The sequence below is a fragment of the Equus quagga genome, chromosome 10 (assembly GCF_021613505.1).
Source record: "Equus quagga isolate Etosha38 chromosome 10, UCLA_HA_Equagga_1.0, whole genome shotgun sequence".
Classification (NCBI taxonomy): Eukaryota; Metazoa; Chordata; class Mammalia; order Perissodactyla; family Equidae; genus Equus; species Equus quagga.
Window position 1 is genome coordinate 100623522 of NC_060276.1, and position 25752 is coordinate 100649273.

Sequence of the window (25752 nt, forward strand, 5' to 3'; positions counted from 1 at the left end):
GTAATTTTTGCAGTCCCTGCCCTGGAAGGTTTGATAATGGCTGAGAATCAGTGACTGGTGTGTGTTTTCCCTATTTTCCCTTTTTTGAATGAGAGCTTCGTTTTGGTTGTTCTATTAATACTTCATCATTTAATATTAAATAATCAGAGGTCATAAAACATGCCTGGAAAACAAGTACCATATATGAATCTGAGGGAGAAGATGGTTATCACCCACAGAGCTCGGATTTTGAGATGCAGTAACTGTATGGTACATGGGAATGTGTTCTCTTGGGAATAGGTTGATATGATTTTATATGAGAGAGGGTTGCTCATGGATAGTTGGGCTGTAAGTCTGCTAGGTGTTCCCCAAATCAACCCATTCTCAATTTATAATCTAATAATAGAAACCTATCAGCTATACTGAAGAGCTTAATTAGAGAAAAATGTTACATGAAACTGATAAATTTGATAACCAAAATGAGGTGGATTATTCTTTAACAGAACATAAATTATGAAAATTATTTAAACCACTTGTCATGGAAGACATTGAGAAATTTCTTAGAAATGTATTCTTTGAAAGAACACTGGGCATTAGATCAGTTCACAACTCACCATGAAAAAATAGATTATTCAGATGTCTTTATTTTTGTTCGAATGTCAATTTTAAAATTGCAGACCATAGAATAGTTGGAAATCCCCTGGTTTTATGAAGCAAAGGAAATTTTTACACAAAAATCTAATAAAATAGTACCAATAAAAATCATACTAGACTAGTTTAATTTATACATTTGGATGTAAACATTATATTTAAAAATTTAGAAGACAATGGAAAACTGTTTTAATAATTCTGCAGAAAATTATCTTAAAATTAAAACTTGATACCAGGAAAAGATATAACTTAAGAAAAGTTTAAAACATTTTTCAACATGAGAGGAGACATCAAGTTTAGCACTGGTAATTTTTCATAAAAATGTCAATCATGTATTACTACAATGACCAAGAATAAAATTAACGGAATTTATCATTTAAAGAAAGTGTGTGGTGAAGAATTATATGACTCAATAAAAGGTGAATGTAAACAGCCAGCTTTTAATATATAGATATTTATATCTAATCACTATTTTTTCAGTTTTGGTTTTCTAAGAATGAGGAAGTTACCTGTTTGCTTCTGCGTTCTGATAAAAGTTGATGATCTTAATTTAGCGATTCAGAAGCTTACGGGCTTGGTTGCATTCCAGTTAATCTGTCTCTTGGGCACTGATTCAGCAGTTGAAATAACTGTGGTATTTAAGGTGATAACGATTAACCTTCAATATCAGGTGTTTCCCATGAAGTGTTTCCATTTATGGAAATCACTTTTTCTCTGAATTGATGAAAGCCAGATCTATTTTAAAGCTTGTAGCCTCCACATTTATTCTATTAGTCAGTGATGTAAGTGTGCGATGGATCAGACTGTTAAAGAGTACTATTTTATAATTTGAAGTTGGTTGATGTGGTAGGCTGAATGATGGCTCCTAAAGATATCAAGTCTTAATCTCTGGAAGCTGTAAATACGGAAAAGTAGTCTTTGCATATGTGATTAAGTTAAGGATGTTGAGATGGGGAGATTATCCTGGTTTATTCAGGTGGAACCTAAATGCAATCACAGGCATTATAAGGAAAAGTAGAGGGAGATTTGACACAGAGGAAGAGAAGGCAGCATTGTGACTATGGAGGCAGAGATTGGAGTGATGTAGCTGCAAGTCCAGAAATGCCTCAGGAATTCGAGCAGCCGTGAGAAGCTGGAAGAGGAGAAGAACAGATTTTTCCCTAGAACCTCCAGAGTGTGACCCCATCAACACTCCCAACATTTCTGAACACCCGTCAACATTTCTTCCTAGTGATAGTGATTTTAGACGTCTAGCCTCCAGAACTGTGAAAGAATAGATATCTGTTATTTTAAGCCACGAAATTTGTGGTAATTTATTACAGCACCTATAGAAAATTAATACAGTTGATGTTATAAATTTTCATGCATCCACCCAGGAGCTTAGCAGGTACACTTATTCTAGAAAATTGATGATAACTCCTGAAAATAAAATAAAAGCATGTTTAATATAGGGTGATTTGTTGGAAATCACACTATGCTTTGTAAGACATTTTTATTTTTTAATAAAAAGTGCATATTTTAAGGTATACAACATGATGATTTGATATACTTCATAAAATGATTACTACAGTCAAGCTAATTAACATATCATCTCCTCACATAGTGACCATTTTTTTTGTGATGAGAGCACCTGAAATCTACTCTCAGCAAAATTCCAGTGTTCAATGCAGTATTTTTAACTATAGTCATCATGCTGTACCTTAGCTCTCTAGACATTCATCTTACTTAAGGATGACTTTGTACCCTTTGATATCTCCCTATTCCCCCTGCCTCCCCACCACTTGTAACCACCATTCTGCTCTTTATTTCTATGTATTCAACTTTTTGTAGATTCCATATATGTTAGATCACACAGTTTTTTTCTTTCTGTGTCTGGCATATTTCACTTAGCATAAAGTCCTCCAGGTCCATTTATGTTCGTGAAAATGATAGATCTCCTTTTTAAGGCTGAACAATATTCCATTGTGTATATATACCATGATTTCTTTATCCATTCACCTGCTTATGTACACAGGTTGTTTCCATATCTTGGCGTGACTATTGTGAATAATGCCCCAATGGTGAGTTGGGGACACTGAAGTCCATTACTAATGATTGTTCCAACCTTGGGTATGAGAGAGAAGGGATAACAAGGAGCAAGTAGCAGTAGGGTCTTCTATCGTTTGGAAACTATCACAGCTGGAAGGAGAAAACATGAATGGATGCAGAGGACAGATGGATCATAGGATGAATGGAGATCCCATGCTCATCTTGTATGAGAGATTTTATACATTTTGTGCAAAGGCCAAATTTGTTTCCCTGGTAACAGGCATAGGTAGCAAGGCAGGTAAGAATATTTGGAAATAAGAATGCAAGGAAAGAAGGAATCTTTCCTTTCAAAAATATAAAATAGTGGGCACTCTATGCACATTAAAGTAATCAACACTACCATAGCTTGTCGTCAGTTTTGTGGTCTGTCAGGAAAAATCCTTTCAATTCCTCTATGTTCATAGTCTGCAGCATATATATACTACTCTATCATTCCTGTTTCCTCTATTTATTATCACCACAATATTTTTTCAGTGTATGTACACTTCAAAATGACTGAATTTTCATGTAGATTTTATAGAATATATTAAAAAATAAAAATTATAAGCTGCTATTATTTTTGACTTTACAAAGTGAAAGGCTTCTACCAATTGATCACTATTCCTGTGCTAATCTCCCCTTTCCTGAATTTGTAGAATGGATTTAATAAAAATCTTTTGACTTAATATTCTAAACTTTGTTAATATTCCAATCTCGATTAGATAATTTAGTGGGAGCCACAGGCTCTAATTTACCAACTGTTTCATACACCAAAATCTTGATCAGGCTTAAGTGCTTTTGAACAAATGACCTTTTGAACCATTGTAATAGCCAGCACAAATACCATATTAAATTTCCAGGTGTAAGAAAATAGACATTGCCTTAGAAATCTAAGACAACAATAATACCTTAGTTATCTATTGCTGCTAACAGATGACCCCCAAAACATAGTCACTTAAAAATGATACTTACTATCTCTTATTTCTGTGGATCAGAAATTTGGGCATGGTTTAGCTGCGTCTACAGCTTAGACTCTCACAGGGCTGCAATGAAGGTCTCAGCTGGGGCCTTATTCATCTCAGGGTACATGTGGGGCATTTATTACCTGCTTCCAAGCTGGCTTAGTGTTGTTGGCAGGATTCACTGTCTTGCAGGCTGTTGAGCTGAAGGTCTCGATTTCTTGCTGGATTTTGGGTGGAGGCTGCCCTCAGTCCCTTGCCATATGGGCCTTTCTGTAGGACACCTCATAACATAGCAGCTTGCTTTATCAAAGTGCACAAGTGAGAGTAAGAGCACCAGCAAGACAGAAGTCACAGTCTTGTAAGTCAATCTTACAAGAGGCATGGCATCACTTTTGCTCTATTCTGTTTTTAGCAGTGAATCATTAGGTTCAGCCCACACCCAAGGGGAAGGGATTACACAAGGGCTTAAATATTAGGATATGGGAGAGAGGGCATTAGGCACCATTTTAGAAGGCAGTCTATCAGAGACATCGCTTTTTATTTTTCAGTTGAATAACAATGTAAGTGGGTTCATTTATTGGAATTTGCTTTGAATCAAATTACTTCTTTTTCAAATGACTCAGTTGCTACGTAGTTGTTATTTGAGGATATATGTATTGACATTGCTCTGATTTAAAAAAAGATGCTTTTGTGTTATTTCAGTACAAATCACAAAGCAGCGGACTTAGCTTTCTAACAAGCAATACTTCTCTACCTCTCTTCCAACAAATCTGTTTAACTGTCTTCTCATCTTACAGATTCTACTGGTGAATTATATTATACCAAACTTGACCCGATCCACAGTACAAACTTACCATACATTGTAATGTCAAGTTCATTTTAAACTGAGACTATAAATATAGTTTCTGATAACCTTACAAGCAAGTATATTCATATACATCAGCATAACCAAGTCTATCTTAATGTTATTTTTTTATTGCAGTAACATTAGATTATACCATTATACAGCTTTCAGATGTACATCATAACATATTTCGAATTCTGTGTAGATTGCATCACGTTCACCACTATCTTAATGTTATTTAAACTTGCAAACCACATCACCATGTATCTAAAGCTCTTTCTTGCTTTATTTTTCTTGATAGTACTTTGCACCATCTCATATACAGAATGTTTTCCTTGTGGAGTTATTCATTGACTGTTTCCCCCTATAGAATGTAAACTCCATGAAGGAAAATCTTTTTACTGGTATCTTTAATGCTAGAGCAAAGTTGGGCACACAATAGGAACTGATGAATGTCCATGCATGCCTTGACTCCTTTACGTTTTGATTCCCAAGATAATTCTTTCTAGGCTTTTGCCAGTTTTATACCAGCCTTTGTGAACATGCTGGAAAATTATTTATTTCTACAGTTTACAACCAACAATGTAATGTTCTTTCCAGGAATTTTAATATTTCTCATTAAAGGATCATATGTCTCAGTTTCCCCACTTTCAGAGTAAAAATACAATTTTTCCCTTTGAAAATGTTTTAGCCAAGTGCTAAACTTTCTGGAACAAAGCCAGATAGAAATACAAATAAACCACAAATAAAATAACAAGTAAATAATTTTATTAAGCTTAAGGTGAAGATATTCTTAATATTCCCAGTATCCCCTATTTTAAAGATTATGTTTATGCAGATTTTCTCTTGCTAAATGTATATATTTTTAAAACAAACGTGTCAATCCATGAATAGAAAGCAAAATGAGATTGCCAGCAGGGTAAAAAAAATGACAAAATTTAAAAGAGATCTAAGTGTTTTTATTCACACATAATATTTTCAAACTATTTATGAAGTTATTTTTCATTTAGGCACAAAGTTTTACCTCTTGAAATTGTTTCTCACTTTTGTCTCGTATTTTTTTTATTGAGGTATAATTGACATATAACTTTATATTAGCGTTAGGTGTACAGCATAATGATTCGATATTGTATACATTGTGAAATGATCACCAAAGTAAGTCTAGCTAACATCCGTCACCATACAGTTATATATTTTTTTGTCTGATGAGGACTTTTAAGATCTATTCTCTCAGCAACTTTCAAATATGCAATACAGTATTGTTAACCGTAGTCACCGTGCTGTACATTACATCTCTATGACTTATTTTATAACTGGAGGTTTGTACCCTTTGACCCCCTTTACCCATTTCGCCCATCCCCCGACCCCCACCTCTGGCAACCACCAGTCTTCTGTTCTCTGTATCTATGAGCTTTTTTTTCAGATTCTCACATATAAGTGAGGTCATATGGTTTTTGTCTTTCTCTATCTGACTTATTTCACTTAGCATAATGCCCTCAAGGTCCAACCAAGTAGTTGCAAATGGTGAGATTTCATTCTTTTTTATTGCTGAATAATATTTGATTATGTATATATACCACATTCTCTTTGTCCATTCATCCATTGATGGACACTTATCTTGGCTATTTTAAATAATGCTACAATGAACATGGGGGTTAACGTATTTTTTTAAGTTAGTGTTTTCATTTTCTTTGGATACATACCCAGAAATGGAATTGTGAGATCATATGGTGGTTGAATTTTCAATTTTTTGAGGGACCTCAATATTGTTTTCCATAGTGGCTGTTCCAATTTATGTTCCTACCAATAGTGCACAAGGGTTCCCTTTTCTCCACATCCTCATCAACACTTGTTATTTCTTGTCTTTTTGATAATAGCCATTCTAAGAGGTGTGAGGTGATATCTTATTGTGGTTTTGATTTGCATTACCCTGATTAATAATGCTGATTATTTTTTCATGTACCTGATGGTCATCTGTATGTCTTCTTTGGAAAAATTCATTGTCTTAACTATGTTGGAAAGAAACTCTCTATTACTTTCCATTGACACGACTGACTAAAGGAATAATGTATTTTCCCACACAATTATTTTCTTTAATGCCAAATTAAATGTTTTATTAAGAGTGAAACCAAAATATTAGAAAATTGGTATCAATCTCAATAATCATTAATTGCTGACTCCTGTTTCTACCTCACATTTACTTATATATTTTATTTTAAAATGCCTTTATACCTCTATCCATTTTCTGGAATGAAAGGCTATTTTGAGGGAATATTTATAACTTCACAATTACTTAGCATCAAACAACTCTACAGTTGTTTACAGCTCTGGCTCTTTAACTTTAGAGAACTGTGTTGGGGGTTTTCAAGACCACCTTCATACTCAATGATTCACTAGAAGGATTCACAGGACTCAGAAGCTGTTATAGTCACAGTTATGGTTTATTACAGTGAAAGTAATACAGATGATGATGAAAGGGAAAAGATTCACAAGGTGAAGTCCAGCAGAAAGCAGGTACAAGTTTCCAAGTCCTTCCTCCCTCCACACCCCCAGAGGAGTTGCATGGGATGCACTTAATTCTCCCAACAACAGTGTGTGACAACACATACAACGTGTTGCCAACCAGGAAAGCTCACCCAAGCCTTGATGTCTGGGTTTTTTACTGGAAGTAAGTCACATAGTAAGGTACTACCTGCACAACTGACCTCAGTTACTCAGACTCCACGCTCCCAGAGCAAAAACAGTGTTTACCATAAATCACATTGCTGGTATAAACTATAGGGTCAAAATGGTACAGGTAGAACATTCCAAGAGTTCAGAAGCTGGCCATGGGCTGGTCCTGAAAACAGGCCTTTCTTGGGAATGTGCAGAGCTTGAGCAATCCAGATCCACTGAGTTAGTCTTTTCTACACAGGAACACATTCTGTGACCACTGCTTTCAAAAACAGCTTCGTGAAGAACAATCCCCTAAATATTTAGCTCATTTCTTCATCTGAGTTCTCTTTTCATCTTTCTCTAAACATCAAAAAGCAAGAAGAACAGAAAGAGGAAGGGCATTATCATTCAACCCTATCACCATCATTTTTCTATAAACAGGGATGGTTAACCAATCTTCTTTAAAACAAGAGAAGCTACCTCTTCTTCTGGAGAAGAGTAACCATTGGTCAGCTAAGTTGTATAATCACTAATGCAATTATATGTGTCCTTTTAGCAGCAACTCTGTTGTGGGATGACATATTAAATTGCTTCTGTTATTATACACCCAGTACAAATACCACAAACAATTTTGTGAAAAAATAGTTCTCTTTCAAGCCAAGGCTTGAAACAACTATGCATAAAACTCATTGACTTTAGTTGTATTTTAAAATCAGTTTGTTTTATGTTTGTGTGTTGTGTGTGTGTCATTTCTTTGACCACAGAATTCATACATCACAAAGAGTAGAAGTTTTAAAAAGTAAAAATAGCATCTCTGCCTCTCATCCCACTCTCCAGAGTTAACACTTGTATCAGGGATGCCTAATAATAATTATAATAGTAACCACCACCACCAAAAACACCCTATATGGTAGCTTAAATATCCAGGGATTCAATTGTCTTCATAGCAAAAAGTGAGGTAGGTAGCCCAGTGCTGGTGTTGTTGCTCTAAGATGCCAGGAGAGACTCAAGGACATTATTTTTTTCTCTATTGTGTTGGTTCTAGTCCTCATGGTTGCTGTCTCATGGTCACCAAATGGCTGCTGCACCTCCAGGCTTCACAGTGGCATTCTAGGCAGGGTAAAAGAAGAGGAAGAGGTAGCAACAGTAGACTTCTGATTATAGATCATTAGCCATGAAAATTTCACATGCTCAACCTTAGCTGCAAAGAAGTGTGGGAGACAGTTGTTATCTTTTACAGTCTCCACAGGAAAGACAGGAGAGAAGCGAGCTGAAGATGAGGTCAGATAAGCCAACATACAACAACAACTATACAGCTTCTCTCTCTCTCCACAAAAACACATACATATGTAGATATGTTCATTTAAATATATAACTTATTCAAATGATAGCATACAATATGTAATTCTATAACTTGGTTTGTACCCTTAAATATGTATTAGACATCTTTCCTTATCAGTCACATGCAGATTTTCTTTATATTTTGCGAAGGTGCAGATTATATGGATATGTCATAATTATTTTAACCAGTTCCTGATTGATGGGCAGTTATATATTTAGATGTCAGCACTATTATCAATGTGCTACAGTGAATATCCTAGAATATATATCCATTTGCACTTGTGTGAGTATATCTTCAGGTTAAATTCCTTGAAGTGTAATTGCTGGATTAAAAGGTACGCACATTTTAAATCTTCTTAATGGGGATTTAAAGAGAGATAAAAAGTGGTTTTGCAATTATAATGGGAGGTAATATGTCCAATTTTATATTAGATACAAAGGGAAGTTTCTAGTGAAAAATTCAAAAGCTTCTAGTATAACACTGCATAGTGAAAAACGAAATGCAAGTTTTGTTTCAAAAGGGATGTTTGTAAAATTCTGGAAGATATAGGAAGATCTAAAGGGGTAGGAGGAATACAGGTTGCAGGAGGAGCATACATATTTACGACAGATTTAGAGGATGCTAATATATCTGTTTCAGGTATTAGTCCTTTAGCCCAGACTTTTAGATGCATACAAATCACCTGTTAAAATTTGGGTTCTGAGGTTCTGGCCCGGTGGCCCAGTGTTTAAGTGCGTGCATTCTGCTTCGGCGGCCTGGGGTTTGCCGGTTTGGATCCTGGGTGCAGACATGGCACCGCTTGGCATGCCATGCTGTAGTAGGCGTCCCATATATAAAGTAGAGGAAGATGGGAATGGATGTTAGCTCAGGGCCAGTCTTCCTCAGTGAAAAGAGGAGGATTGGCAGCAGTTAGCTCAGGGCTAATCTTCCCCGAAAAAAAAAAAAATTCGGGTTCTGAGCCTGCAGGTCCAGAATATGACCTGAGGTTCTGCATTTCTAAGAAGCTCCCAGGTGATGCAGATGCTGCTGGGGGTGAGGCTTTAGCCAACCTTCATGGATCAGAAGTTGCTTTCTAACTCAAGAGGAATGTGAAGCACTAATTGTGATTTGCAATTACTCCTTAGGGAGCACTCCTTAGGGAGCACTGTCAGGTAGGGTTCCAAGCTACAAACATCTCATTGTGTCATTGGCACAATACCAATTGTAGATCACAATGATTGGTATTAGCACCAGCATTAGGAGATGACAGTGGTAACTGTGGCTTATATGTGTTCAAATAACATAATAGGCTTCTTGGGCCTAGGGTGAGATGCCCTTGAAGTAAGAGGAGAAGGACTTGGAAGACACTCTGTGGTTGCTGACGGAGCATTTGTGTGATCTCACATAAAAGAGCCGTATGGAACTCCATATATAACTTGGAGTAGGGAGAGACAGTGGAATTTTGTAGCAGGCTGGATGTCTATAACAGGAGCTTGTGGCAAGGGTTGTAGAAATATGAGTAGTTACTGCTATTCTGATACCATCTAAGCCCAGAGCAAATATGACTTCAAGAAACACAGGTTCATATCCTCTGTCCATTTTTTGATTGGGTTGTTTTTGTTGTTGTTGTTGTTGTTGTTGCTGAGTTGTGTGAGTTCTTTATATACTTTGGATATCAACCCCTTGTCTGATAAATGATTTGCAAATATTTTCTCCCAGTTGGTGGGTTGTCTTTCCATTTTGTTGACAGTTTCCTTTGCTTTGTAAAAGCTTTTTAGTCTGATGTAGTTCCATTTGTTAACTTTTTCTTTTGTTTCCCTTACCTGAGTAAGGTATTCATGGTATTCAAAAAGATGTTGCTAAGACCAATGTCAAAGAGTGTACTGCCTATATTTTCTTCTAAGATTTTTATGGTTTCACTTCTTACATTCAAATCTTTAATCCATTTGGAGTTAATTTTTGTGTATGGTACAAGATAATGGTCTACTTTCATTCTTTTGCATGTGGCTGTCCACTTTTCCCAGCACCATTTATTGAAGAGACTTTCCTTTCTCCACTGTATGTTCTTGGCTCCTTTGTCAAAGATCAACTGTCCACTGATCTGTGGTTTTATTTATGGGCTTTCAGGTTTGATCCATTGATCTATTTGTCTGTTTTTGTGCCAGTATCATGCTGTTTTGATTACTATAGCTTTATAGTATGTTCTGAAGTCAGGGATTGTGATACCTCCAGCTTTGTTCTTTTTTCTCAGGATTGCTTTGGCTGTTCAGGGTCTTTCGTTCCATATAAATTTTTGGATTCTTTGTTCTATTTCTTTGAAGAATGTCATTGAGATTCTGATTGGAATTGCATTGAATCTGTATATTGCTTTAGGTAGTATGGACATTTCAACTATGTTTATTCTTCTGACCCATGAACATAGAATATCTTTCCATTTCTTCCTCAATTTCTTTCAATAGTGACTTATAGTTTTCAGTATACAGGTCTTTCACCTCTTTGGTTAAATTTATTCCTAGGTATTTTATTCTTTTTGTTGTGATTGTAAATGGGATTGTATTCTTGATTTCTTTTCCAGCTAGTTCATTGTTGGTGTATAGGAATGCAACTGATTTTCAAAAAAATTTTTTCTGCCTTTTCTCCCCAAATTCTCCTGGTACATAGTTGTATATTTTAGTTGTGGGTCCTTCTAGTTGTGGCATGTGGGATGCCACCTCAGCATGGCCTGATGAGTGGTGCCATGTCTGCGCCCAGGATCCGAACCAGTGAAACCCTTGGCCGCTGAAGTGGAGTGCACGAACTTAATCACTTGGCCACAGGGCTGGCCCCGCAAGTGATTTTTTTAAATTGATTTTGTACCTTGCAACTTTGCTGTAGTTGTTATTTCTAGTGGTTTTCTGCTGGATTCTTTACGGTTTTCTCTACATAGAATCATATCACCTACAAATAGCAAAAATTTCACTTATTCCTTTCCAATTTGGATTCCTTTTCTTTCTTTTTCTTGCCTAATTGCTCTGGCCAATACCACTAGTACTATGTTGAATAAGAGTGGCGAGAGTAGGCACCCTTATCTTGTTCCTGTTCTCAGAGGGAGGGCTTTTAGTTTTTCCCCATTGAGTATGATGTTGGCAGTGGGTTTGTCATATATGGCCTTTATTATGCTGAGGTACTTTCCTTCAATACCAATTTTATTGAGAGTTTGTTTTTAATCATAAATGGATGTTGGATTTCGTCAAATGCTTTCTCTGCATCTATTGAGATAATCATGTGATTTTTATTCCTCATTTTGTTAATGTGGTGTATCACATTGAGTTGCGATGTTGAACCATCCCTGCATCCCTGGAATGAATCCCACTTGATTGTAGTGTACGATTCTTTTAATGTATTGCTTTATTCAGTTGGCCAATATTTTGTTGAGGAATTTTGCATCTAAGAACAGACATTTTTCAAAGGAAGATATACAGATGGCCAACAGGCACAGGAAAAGATGCTCAACATCACTAATTGTTAGGGAAATGCAAATCAAAACTACAATGAGATATCACCTTACACCAGTCAGAATGGCTGTAATTACCCAGACCAAAAACAACAAATGTTGGAGAGGGTGTAGAGAAAAAGGAATGCTTATATACTGCTGGTGGGAATGCAAACTGGTGAAGCCACTATGGAAAACAGTACGGAGATTCCTCAAAAGACTGAAAATAGAAATACCATATGACTCAGCTATCCCACTACTGGGTATCTCCCCAAACAACTTGAAATCAACAATCTAAAATAACATACGTACCCCTATGTTCATTGCAGAACTATTCACAATAGCCAAGACATGGAAACAATCCAAGTGCCCATCACCAATGATTGGATAAAGAAGATGTGGTATATATATATATACAATGGAATACTACTCAACCATAAAAAAGACAAAATCATCCCATTTGCAACAACATGGATGGAGCTGGAGGGTATTATGCTAAGCAAAATAAGCCAGACTGAGAAAGACAAATACCATATGATTTCACTTATATGAAGAATATAAACAAACATCTGGACAAAGAAAATAGTTCAGTGGTTACCAGGAAGGGGGGTGGAGGGTGGGCACAGTGTATGAAGGGGAGCACTTATGTGGTGACAGACAAGAAATAATGTACAATTAAAATTTCACAATGATGCAAACTATTATGAATCTCAATTAAAAAAAAAGAAACACAGGTTATCCTCTCCTTGCAAATCGCTGTCTGAAATCCATTAATTTGTAGTTCCATTTAGTGTAAAAACTTATTGGAAAAGGAGTCAGGTGTTGACCACCATTTTCTGGAACTGAATTAAGAATACTTAACCTTATATTTCTCCTCATTGCTCCTACTAATTCCCTCTCACTTCTCCCCATTTACCATTAGAAAATATTAAATTGAGAATGGACAAAGTTTTGTCAGATACAAACTTTCTCTTTACTCAAGCATTCCAATGGAAATAGAACACATGGAGATAACAAAAGGCAGAGGATACTGTATCCCTCATTAGAATATCTGGACTAGCCCATGTAGACTTTCTCTAGTCCACTGACATTCACTACCGCTGATCTAATGAAATTAGACATGTATGCTCCATTATTCTTGCTTATAAGTCATTTATTTTAATTCAAATCACCAATTGGAAGACAGATATGGCCTACAGTCCTGTATGATTCGGCCAGTACACGTTTATTTTTTTAAATTTGCATTTGTAAACTTAGAAATATGGAGGTACCACATGAGCATCCAAATTTTTACCTTCTTTTTGAAAAATAGTGTATCTGGAAACACTGTTTAGATACCCACATGACAATTACCTGCTAAGGGCAAAATAATAGCTGCCTCTTTGGGCTGGGATATTTTCACCCCAGTCTCCACCACTCCTTATTCTTTACTCTATGGCCAGATTCACTCACTTCAGTGAAATGCCTGGCCTGGATAGACAATTAAAGTTATGACACAATTTTTACGTTCTAAATTCAGCTCTCTTATTATGCATGTTTTATCTTCTTATTGAGTACCTTTGTATAAGGGACTTTGTAGTTATGTATATCTGTGTTCAAAAGAGCCTCTTTGTTTTCACTCCATCAATGTATATCCCTTAAGTAATTAAAGCACATTCAGAACATCCTTGTTTTCATGATACATATGTCAGTGGGAAAAGATGCTTAATATGGATACATTCATTTGAACAACATACATGTGTATATTAAACATTTTTGTTAATACTTTAATCAGTGAAGTTAAGTTTAACCAACTTGAATACAGGAAACGATAAGGAATTGACCAAGTTTCTCTGTACACACAAAATGAATGTCATGTAGCACATATGTATCACTCATCTATTGCTGAATGCGTTACCACAAACTTAGCAACTTAAACCAACATAATTATCTCACAGTTTCAGTGGGGTATGGGTCTGGACAAGGTTTAGCTGTGTCCTGTGCCTTGGGTCTCACAAGGCTGCAATCAAGGTGTCTAGAACTTTGGTTTCATCACAAGGTTGCCTGAGGAAAGATCTGCTTCCAAGCTCCTTCAAGTTGTTGGAACAATTCATTTTCTCACAGCTGTAAGACTGACAGCCCTAGGATTTTTGCAGGCTGTCAGTTGCCCTCAGGTCCTATGGGCCACCTGCAGGTCCTTGCCACATGGTCCTCACCATAGGCCCTCTCACATTATATGGCAGCTTGCTTCTTCAAAGCCAGCATTGGAGAGTCTCTAACTTCATGGAGGGCCCACTTCCTCTTTTAGGGGATTTCAACTGATTAAGTAAGGCCCAGCCAGGATAATCTCCCTTTTGATAGCCACAAATCAACTGATTTACAATCCTTAATCACATCTACAAAACCCCTTCACAGTGCCATTAATGTAATTTAATCAAGAGAGTGCCATCCTATCACCTGTGCCATATCCTATTATTTAGAAGCAAGTCGCAAGTTCTGCTCATGCTCAAGAGGAAGGGAATACACAAAGGCTTGGACATCATGGGGCAGGGATCATGGGGACCACCTCAGAGTATGTCCACTGCAGCATGCATTTAACTGTATTTTTAAAAAATTATTATTTTTGGTGAGGAAAATTTGCCCTGAGCTAACATCTGCACCAATCTTTTTTTTTTTTTAATTTTGTTTTTCCTTTTTCTCCCCAAAGCCCCCTGGTACATAGTTATATATTCTTAGTTGTGGCTCCTTCTAGTTGTGGCATGTGGGACGCTGCCTTAGCATGGCCTGATGAGCAGTGTCATGTCCGTGCCCAGGATCTGAACCGGCAAAATCCTGGGCCGCCAAAGCGGAGTGCATGAACTTAACCACTTGGCCACCGGATCGGCCCCCTCCTCTATTTGATGTATGTGGGATGCCTCCAAAGCATGGCCCATGAGTGGAGTAGGTCTGCACTCGGGATCCGAACCCTCAAACCCAGGCCGCTGAAGTGGAATGTGCGGAACTTTAACCACTATGCCACAGGGACGGCCCCAACTGTTTGTATTTTATTTACAAGAAACTCTCACTCAGAGGCGCTTTTAGACACCTTTGTAATGAGCTTGCCTATCTTATTTCTAAAGTCACATAAGATTAGAAGCATAGAGTTTCAGCTAGAGGCAAGCACAGTGGCAGGATCGAGATCACACAATCTGATAGTAAGAAGCAAAAGGGAAAAATCTACAGAAAAAATATACAAGGCCCCAAAGATAAACATCCTAAGAACATGTAGCATAGGGACAAATTTTCCTACCAACTCCTACAAACCCTGAAGGCACCAACATATGAGAACACAATACAATAATTTCTTTTAATAATGGTGATAACCTACAGCCATTGAGCAAAATATAAATTATGTTCAGAATACTATTTAAGATGTTGAATTTCTATTTGATATAAAAATATTTCCTTAAAAAATAATGTAATTTTGATTCCAGATTACTCCATGACATTAAACATTTGAGATGTTAATGAACATGCTTTTGCATGTATAAATATATATACCTGAGGCTATGTTTTTTTTATTATATAGAAAGGGAAATGATCCTTTGACATGTGAGAGGGTACAAAGGGTAGAAGTTACAGGAAGGCTAATTTCTGCTCAGTGTAAGCTAGCATTTTCTAGTAACTCAAGATATGCAATAATTAAATGAGGAACTGAACGTTTCCTCTCTGGAAAGGTACAATCACCGGTGGGTTTATCATCTTCTTGGGATTTGTAAATAGAGATGCTAATTTTGTTGGGTGGTTAGACTAGATGAGCTCTTATGACTCTTCTGACTTTTAATCCTTTTGTCAGAAAAGTTTGACTTGGTGATCCTTATAGATTGCACAATTCCCTAGGACAGAAGCCTGATTCTCTTGTACACTTTAGGCTACCTGTCTAATTAATGGAATTTCAGGGACTGCAGGTAGCAAAAGCTAAAGCTGCCCTTGGGAATGCTCAAGGTACTATAAACTGTTTTGACATGGTCCAGGGGAGAATAAACAATTAGGAAAGAATTCCATTAGCAGAGAAGGCCTATCAGTTTTTCGATTGATTTCAGAGCACTAGAGAACAAGGAAATGAGCAGAAAGCAGAACCCAGTTGAACAGCTCCTTTTAACCCAATTTCTATGCCTCCTCCTTGATTCTGTTGAGCTGCTAAGAGGGCAGCCTCAGCATATGGAAAGACAGTACAGTATCTCCAACAAATCTTCTTGCTAATTTGGAGCAATCTGGATACATTTTACAACATTTTTGGCAAGAGTTAGGAATCCAATTCCCAAACTCTTTGGGTAATTTACCTATATTGTAATAAATGGATCTGGCCTTTCAATTTATTTATTGTCAACACGCAAAATACACATATATAAGCTTCCTCTGCACTGTGCTCTGCCTTCCTTCTCTCTGCTATGGACGGCACACACATGTTGTTGGACACATGGGAATTTTTGGAAACACATTTAAAAATGGTACATGATTACAAACAATCTCTCCCTTCACAGCACTCCACATTGTATGTGTATCTCAGGGTTGAAAATATTAACTCTGGAATTTTTATTTTTGCTGCTTTTACTTGTTTTCTTGGACTATATGGAGCAAATGGCTTAATAAAGAGAGAGCTTAATCTCATTTTACAGTGTCTTTATGAATCCATATAGCTTCATGCATATATTGTTTACGTTACTGTTCACTGAAAGCTCATCATTGCTACTTCCTTATGGGGATTGCTGCTGTGAAATAAAAGTTCTGTATGCATTTTGGCTTAAAGACTAAAGGGACAATCAAGTTCAATCCTTTAGACATTCTTGCTTTTAATATTATTCAGATGAATAAAAATGAGACCTGGACAATTACTATATTTGCTTTTTGGTTCTAAACAATCCAAGTTAAAACAAAATTAAGTAAAAAAAAAAAAAAAAAAAACACACACACAACTGTCCTCCACAGACAGAAAGCTCCCTGTCCCTGAAAATAGGATCTGTTTCTGATGCATGTTTATCATCTCTCAGCATCCAGCATGGAGCTAGTACATTGAATTCATTTCCATAAATTCCTTTTGGGGAATTTCTAAATATTTATATCTGAATTGCATGAGCCATGACTGCCTACTTGAATGAAAGAAAAGTGAGTAGGCCCGTGTAGTTCAATCTAAAGTTTATTGTGGGGAAAAGAATGTTTAAAGATAAAGTTAGAAAGATTGTGGCTGGTTGGTTCAAATTTATTAAGAATTCACTATAGAGTAAGGAGTTTCAGCAAAGGATGGATTGTTGAGGAGGAGTAGAGGCACAGAGACCAGGTGGAAGTCTACTGTACAATGAGTATAAACAGTAATTTATGCATTGAGGATTATAGGCCCGGATCTATGCCATATATTTTGCACATTTTTTATCTCTATAAAAGATTTCAGGTAGTTATTATCTCAATTTTGCAGAAAAAGAAATGAACAAAGAAACATACACCCCGAGGCTTACGGAGGTGATATAACTTGCTCAAGGTCACATAGCCTCCAAGTGCCAGAATGAGATTCTAACACCCGTCCGTTTGACCGCTCAGCCTGTGCTTCTCCCACCTCACTCTGTTCCCTCCTATGTAAGTACTGTGAGTTTGCAGAGATGCAGGGGAGAAGCTCTGTGAGCTGATAATCACAGTAGTTTGGAAGAACTATTCTCACTTGTTCATTTTTCTTGATTATATTCACTATCTTTAGATATATATTAGTGTCTTCTTTTTGTACAGGAAGCTAACATTTGACCCTTTCTAGGGTCAGAGCCATTCTGAAAGCCTGCAAGTACAATGCTGAAGCAGCAAGAGAAAGCTTTTGTGTAATCACATTAGAAAGTTAGACTAAAATAAAGTTTGTACATTATAATATTAAAAAGTGTGATTTTAATGGCTCAATAAATTAATAAGGCAGAAATATGAGTGCTTTATCACTACATACTGTTTTAGGAACACAATGTCTGTGTTCATAACACTAAATTTATCTAGATGTTCTGTAATCACAGACAGCACTTGGTAATATTAAAATGATTCAAACAGACAGGATGCTCACAGAGTTATCACTTCTGATACACAAATATGGAAAATCTTCACATCAACCAGGGAGAATTTTTGTGATCGATGGACAGACTAGATTCCACTCCACCACTCCTATTTAAAATCAAGTATAAAATGTGGAATTAGGGACAAAAAAAATAAATGAGAGATATAAAGTAGAACCATATAAAGTAGAAGTGTTGTTTTCAAATAATAAAAACACTTTTGTATTAATATATATCACTAAAATATATTTAAAATATATTTTAACTTTCTTAATTCTATTCTGATACTCTTTTCATTTAATTCTAAGAAATGTTCAACCTATTTTTTCTAACACATGGCAGCTACTAGTGTAAGAAAAATATTTGAACATCTATTAATGTACTTTCTCACTCAATAAAGGATCCTTCTTTAATTGGGGAAAATAAGAGCAAATACTGCAATAAGTGGTTATTTTACACACATATATACAAATCTATATGTATACATACAAATATATATAGTATATAATATATAACATGTAATATATAATGTAAAATGTGACATAATATAACTTAGAAGTGATAAAAATAATGTATGATATATAGTAATAAACAAAATTATATACCATATGGTAGATAATATATTCATGATTATATAGTATATAATAATGTATATTTTGTATATAATATAAAATTATAACAATACATTATGTGGAATGTATGTTTTATATAATGTGTATATGTGGTATATAGAAAGTGATACACAAAACAGAATATTTTATATAATGTATTTCTATCTTTGTGTTCATAATTTTTTCACAATCAGATCAGATATAGTATATATTTTTGTATATAAACATGACTTACAGATGATGCTCTTTCATTCTCTCATTTTGACATTATATGAAAGAATTCTAATCACAATTCACTTCAAAGTTTTTAGACTGCCTCTGCATTTCAAAAAAGTCTTAAATTCTAAATTGTCAACAGGTTTTAAATAGTAACACCCATTTACTCTTTCAAATAACTTACAGCGTTACTGATGATATTAAAAAAGAACAAGATATTTGAGCACCAATTACCTGCTTGGTGATTTATGTAAATAATCTCACTGAATCCTCACATCACTCCTGTGAGAGACATATCATTATAACCCTTTAGAAATGGGTTATAATTACTTGGATAATCACCTTGTCTGAAGTCTTGCCAGGATTTGAACCCAAATGTGTTTGCTTCAAATTTGATCTCTTCGCATTGTACTATATTGCTATCCCAGCATGGTTTATGTAACATTTTCTTTTATATATGAGGAATAACTGGTAGTATACCTTTCCCAAAACAGGCATAAAATAAATAATTATCCAGATTAGATGAAGTAAACCATTTCTACTACACTGTCAAATAAAATTCTGAAACAATACAGAACCTGAGGCGAGCTTACTTATACCTCCAGCACCGTAATGAGCTGAGGTCTGTGTTATTTGTTCATGAAGCGTTTGCCTACTTTGTGAGTTTTATATTTTATCTGCAGTTTGAAGAAATCAATAGTAAGGTATAGATTCTCCTATTACCTCGAGTCATTATCATCCCATGTTATGAAGAAGAATCTCAGAGATTCATATTAAACCTAAACTTTCTAACCTTGTGTTTTCATCATTACATAAGATTGATATTGAAGGCGGTTTTGAGAACTATCCAACCTTGTAATAGAAGGTTATTTTAGGAAGATACGCTGTATTAATCCCAGCATGGGTTATTGATGTTAATATCAGGGAATGGGGAAATTTAGGTAGGCATGACCTTAAGATAAAATGACCCCTCTGCTGCAAAGGGAATACCCTAGCGGAGCTCTTGCTTTAGGGATAATTAGTGTGTCAGATGAATGATCTCAGTTTGTCCATACTTTATATTCAGCTTCTATGCATTATATTGTCCTTTATCTAGAAAATCAGAAAAATAGTAAATATCACAGTTTAGGACCTAGGAATTATGTGAACATTTTCAACGAACTCCATAAAAATGACAGACACCCATTGCTTCATCCTGTTTATTTTGATAAAAATGAGTGGCTTTTAGAAACTTTGCTCCATTTCATTGTTCCCTTTTTAATGTCTTGGTGTTTTTCTGACCTCAAACTTTACATTATATTCTGGGAATTTAATACCAATAATAAACTGAATTATCCTATCACCAACAGCTTTTGCAACCCAAAACTATGTGCTTACACCGATCGATTAATGATTGGATAAATTTTCATTAAATATTTGTATATGTTTCTTTTAGAAATTAAAGACATTCTTTCAGTTTATAGCTGATTTCTAAAACTAGTTTTTCAAGAGTCTTTCTTTCTCTTGCTCCTTCACTTCTACTGCTATTTTGAGCCCAGTTTCTGCCATCAGTTTCCATCTGCTTCCATGAGCTCTTGCGGACAGGGATAAAGGTACAATGAATGGAGGCATGTGGTGAATATGTTTGCAGAATCATAATCATGCACACCGGCATTTTAAGACAAGACTTAATCCTAAGAAATCATCTTGGAAATGTAATTCTTTATCCAGGTGTATTTGTTTTTCAGATATAGATTGTTTTTAAATAAAATTTGAATGCAAAGGAACTTTAAAATCTTCTCAAAGAAGCCTTTTGAAAAATCACTTTTGAAGAGGCCAAAGAAGTGGAAGGAGAAGTCAAATTTTTATTTGATTTTTAAAGTTTTTAATTTTTTTCATTTTATTGAGAAATAATTAACATACACGACTGTATAAGCTTAAGGTGTACAGCATGATGGTTTGATTCACATATATTGTGAAATGATTACCACAATAGGGTTAGTTAATATCCATCATCTCATTTAGATACAATAAAAAGAAAGAAAAAATCTCTTTGTGATGAGAACCCTTAGGATTTACTCTCTTAACAACTTTCCTATATATCATACAGCAGTGTTAACTATAGTCTCCATGTTGTACATTATATCCCTAGTACTTATTTATCTTACAACTGGAAATTTGTACCTTTTTGCCACCTTCCTCCAATTCCCCCGCTACCCCTCTCCACGTCTGGTAAGCACAAGTCTTCTATGAGTTTGACATTTTTTAGCTTCCACATATAATTGAAATCATACAATATTTGTCTTTCTCTGTCTGACTTATTTCACTTAGCATAATGCTTTCAAGGTCTATCCCTATTGTCCCAAATGGTAGTATTTCCTCATTTTTCATGACTGAATAATATTCCATTGTATATATGTACTACAACTTCTTTATCCATTCATCCATCAATGGACACTTAGGTTGATTCCAGGTCTTGGCTGGTGTAAATAATGCTGCTATGAACATGGGGGTGCAGATGTCTTTTTAAGTTAGTATTTTTGTTTCCTTTGGATATATCCCCAGAAGTGGAATTGCTGGATCATATGGTAGTTCTATTTTTAATTTTTTGAGAAAGCTCCATATTGTTTTTCACAGTGGCTATACCAATTTATGTTCCAACCAACAGTGCACAAGGGGTCTCTTTTCTCCACATCCATGCCAGCATTTGTTATCTCTTGTCTTTTTAATGATGGCCATTATAACCGGCAAGAGATGATCTTTCATTGTGAGTTTAATTTGCATTTCCCTAACGACTAGTGATGCTGAACATCTTTTCATGTACCTGTTGGCCAGTTGTGTATCTTCTTTGGAAAAATATCTGTTGAGGTCCTTTGGCCATTTTTTTAATTGGATTAGTTGTTTTTTTGCTATTGAGTTTATGAGTTCCTTATATACTTTGGATACTAACCCCCTATCAGATTTATAGTTTGCATATATTTTTTCCCATTCTGTTGACTGTCTTTTCACTTTTTTGATGATTTCTTTTGCAGTACAGAAGCTTTTAGATTGATGTAGCCCTACTTACTTATTTTTTATTTTGGTGCTTGTGCTTTAGGTGTGATTTCCAAAAAATCATTACAAAGACCCCTGTCAAGGAGATTTTTCCCTATGTTTTCTTCTAGGAGTTTCATGGTTTCAGGTGTTACCATTTATGTCTTTAATCCATTTTGTGTTAATTTTTGTGAGTGAGGTAAGATAGGGGTCAAGTTTCACTCTTTTACAAGGGAATAGCCAGTTTTCCCAGCACCATTTATTTAAGAGACTGTCTTTACTCCATTGAGGTTCTTGGCTCCCTTGTCAAATATTAGTTGACTGTATATGCTTGGGTTTATTTCTGGGCTCTCAATTCTGTTCTTTGTCTATTTGTCTGCTTTTATGCCAGGACCATACTCTTTTGATGACTAGTTTTACAGTATAGCTTGAAATCAGGAAGTGTAATGCCTCCAGCTTTGTTCTTTCTCAGGATTTCTTTGGCTATTTGTGGTTCCATATATATTTTAGAAGATTTTTTCCTATTTCTATAAAAAATGCCATTGGAATCTTAGTAGGGATTGCATTGAATCTATAGATGGCTTTGGTAGTTTTGACATTTTAACAATATTAATTCTTCCAATACGTGAACAAGTGATACCTTCCCACTTATTTTGTGTCTTCTTCAATTTCTTTCACGAATGTCTTGTATTTCAGACTAGAGAGCTTTCACCTCCTTGGCTAAATTTATTCCTAAGTATTTTATTGCTTTTAATGCTCTTGTAAATGGAAATTAATTATTTCTTTTTCAGAGAATTCATTGTTAATATATGGGAAGGCTATTGGTTTTTGTATGTTAATTCTGTATCTTGAAACTTTATTGTATTCATTGATTAGATCTAACAGTCTTTTGGTTGAGTCGTTAGGATTTTCTATATATAAAATCATTCATCTGCAAAGAGAGATAAATTTTACTTCTTTGTTTCCAATTCTCATGTCTTTTGTTTCTATTTTTTACCTGATTGCTCCAGCTAGGACTTCCAGTGGTATGCTGGATATGAGTGGTGAGAGTGTGCACCTTTGTCTTTTTCCTGATTTAGAGGAAAAGCTTTCATTCTTTCACCAAAGAGTATGATGTTAGCTGTGAGCTTGTCATATATGGCATTTATGCTATGTCCTTTCTATGCCTAATTTAAGTGTTTCCATCATGAATGGATGTTGAATTTTGTCAAATGCTTTTTCTGTATCTATTGAGATGATCATATGATTCTTTCATTCTACTAATGTGATGTATCACATTGATTGATTTGCATATGTTGCATCCCAGAGATAAATCCAATTTGATCATGGTGAATAATCCTTTTAATGTGCTATTCAATTTGGTTTGCTAGTACTTTGTTGAGAAATTTTGCATCTATATTCATCAGGGATATTGGCTTGTAGTTTTCTTTTCCAGTAGTGTCCTTATCTGGCTTTGGTATCAGGGTAATGCTGGCCTCGTAAAATGAGCTTGGAGGTGTTCCCTCTTCATTGATATTTCAGAACAGTTTGAGAAGGATTGGTGTTAATTCCTCCTTAAAATGTTTTGTAAATTTTACCAGTAAAGCCATTTGGTCTAAGAGATTTCTTCTAGGTTGTCCAGTTTGTTGGCATATAGTTGTTCATAGTAATCTTTTGTGATCCTTTGTATTTCTGTGTTACCAATTGTAATGTCTCCATTTTCATTTATAATTTTGTTGATTTGGGTGGTCTTTTTTCCTTGGTTAGTTTAGTAGGGGTTTGTCAATTTTGTTTATCTTCTCAAAGAACCAATTTTTAGTTTGGTTAATCTTTTCTACTGTTTTTCTGTTCTTCATTTATTTCTTTTCTAATCTTTATTATTTCCTTCTGCTAAGTTTGGGCTCAGTTTGTTCTTCTTTTTCTAGTTCCTTAAGGTATAGAGTTAGGATGTTTATTTGGGATCTCTCTTGCTTCTTACTGTAGGTGGTTATTGCTATAAACTTCCTCCTTAGAATGCTTTTGCTGCATCGCATAAATTCTGGTATATTGTATTTCCATTTTTATGTTTCTCAAGAAACTTTTATATTTTCCCTTTAATTTATTCTTTTATTCAATGGTTGTTAAGGAGACTGTTGTTTAATTTCCATGTAGTCACGAATTTTTCATTTTTCCTCGTTATTGATTGATTTCTAGTTTCATGCCATTGTGGTCAGAGGAGATACTTGGTATGATTTCAATCTTCTTGAATTTGCTGACTTGTTTTGTGGCCTAGCATATGGTGTATCCTAGAAAATGTTCCATATGTGCTTCAGAAAGATGCGTATTCTGCTGTTGTTGGATAGAATGTTCTGTATATATCTGTTAGGTCCATTTGGTCTATAGTGTTGTTCAAATCTGCTGTTCCTTATTGATTCTTTGTCCTGATGATCTATCCATTGTTGAGATTGGGGTATTAAATTCCCCAACTATTATTGTACAGCTGTACAAAGGAGAAGTAACTCCTTTTAGCTCTATTAGTTTTTGCTTTATATATTTAGTTGCTCCAATATTGGGCGTATAAATGTTTTCAATGGTTATATGTTCTTGATGGATTAACTCCTATATCATTGTATAATGACCTTTTTTGTCTCTTTTTACCATTTTTAATTTAAAGCCTATTTTGTTTGATATAGGTATAGCTACCTCTGCTTTTTTTGGGTCACAATTTGTTTGAATGTCTTCTTCCATTCCTTCACTCTCAGTCTATGAGTGTCTTTAAGGCTAAAGTGAGTCTCTTGTAGGCAGCATATTTTGAATCTTGTTTTTTTTATTCATTCAGCCCTTCTATGTCTTTTGATTGGAGAATTTAATCTGTCTACATTTAAAGTAATTATTGATAGGTAATGACTTACTATTGCCATTTTGTTAATTGTTTTCTGTTTATTTTGTAGATCTATTGTTCCTTGTTTCATATCCTGTTTTTTCCTGTTTTGACGTCTTTTGTTATCAGTATGCTTTGACTTCTTTCTTATGTTTTTTTGTGAAATTGCTAAAGGTTTTTCCTTGTGATTACCATGAGGCTTACATAAAAATACCTTAAAATTATAATACCCTCTTTTAAGCTGATAACTTCAATATAATTTCTGCCCTTTTGCTTCTCCTCCCCTTCACATTTTTGTTTATTTTTCATATATTTGTTATATTTTTTATATTGTGTAACTAATAAGATTATTGCAGGTAAAGTTATTTTTACTACATTTTGGCTACATTTACTACATACTACATTTACTACATTACTTTTTTAAATTTAAAAGAATTATTATTTTTTGCATACAAACTATAGTGAATGTTTTCATTCACCCAGTTCCTCAGGCAAAAAATATTGGAAGTCATCCAAATATTGACTCCTTTCTTCCTCACTTGCTTCACATCCAATCCATCAGCAAACCATGACGGATTTTCCTAAAGAGAGATATATATATATATTGTACCGTCTCATTGTGACTTTTTTTAATTGAATAAATTTGGTATTTAATATTGCATAAGTTTAAGGTGTACAGCATGTTACTTTGATAATTTATATATTGTAATATAATTGCCAATGTAGCAATATTTATCACATAAGTATAGTATATTATTGTCTATATTCATTATACTGTGCATTAGATCTCTATGGCTTATTTATACTCTTGAAAATTAGTATTTTTTAAACATCATCACTTTTGTGCCCACCCCAAACCCTGGTATCCATCATCTTACTCCATTTTTCAAAGGCTTATTAACTTTTTTAGATTCCACACACAAGTGATAATCATAGAGTACTCTGACTTATCTCGCTTAGCATAATAGGCTCAAGGTCCATCTGTGTTGTTGAAAATGGGAGGATGTCTTCCTTTCTCATGGCTAAATAATATTCCACTGTGTACAAGTACCACATAGTTTTTATCCATTCATCCAATGATG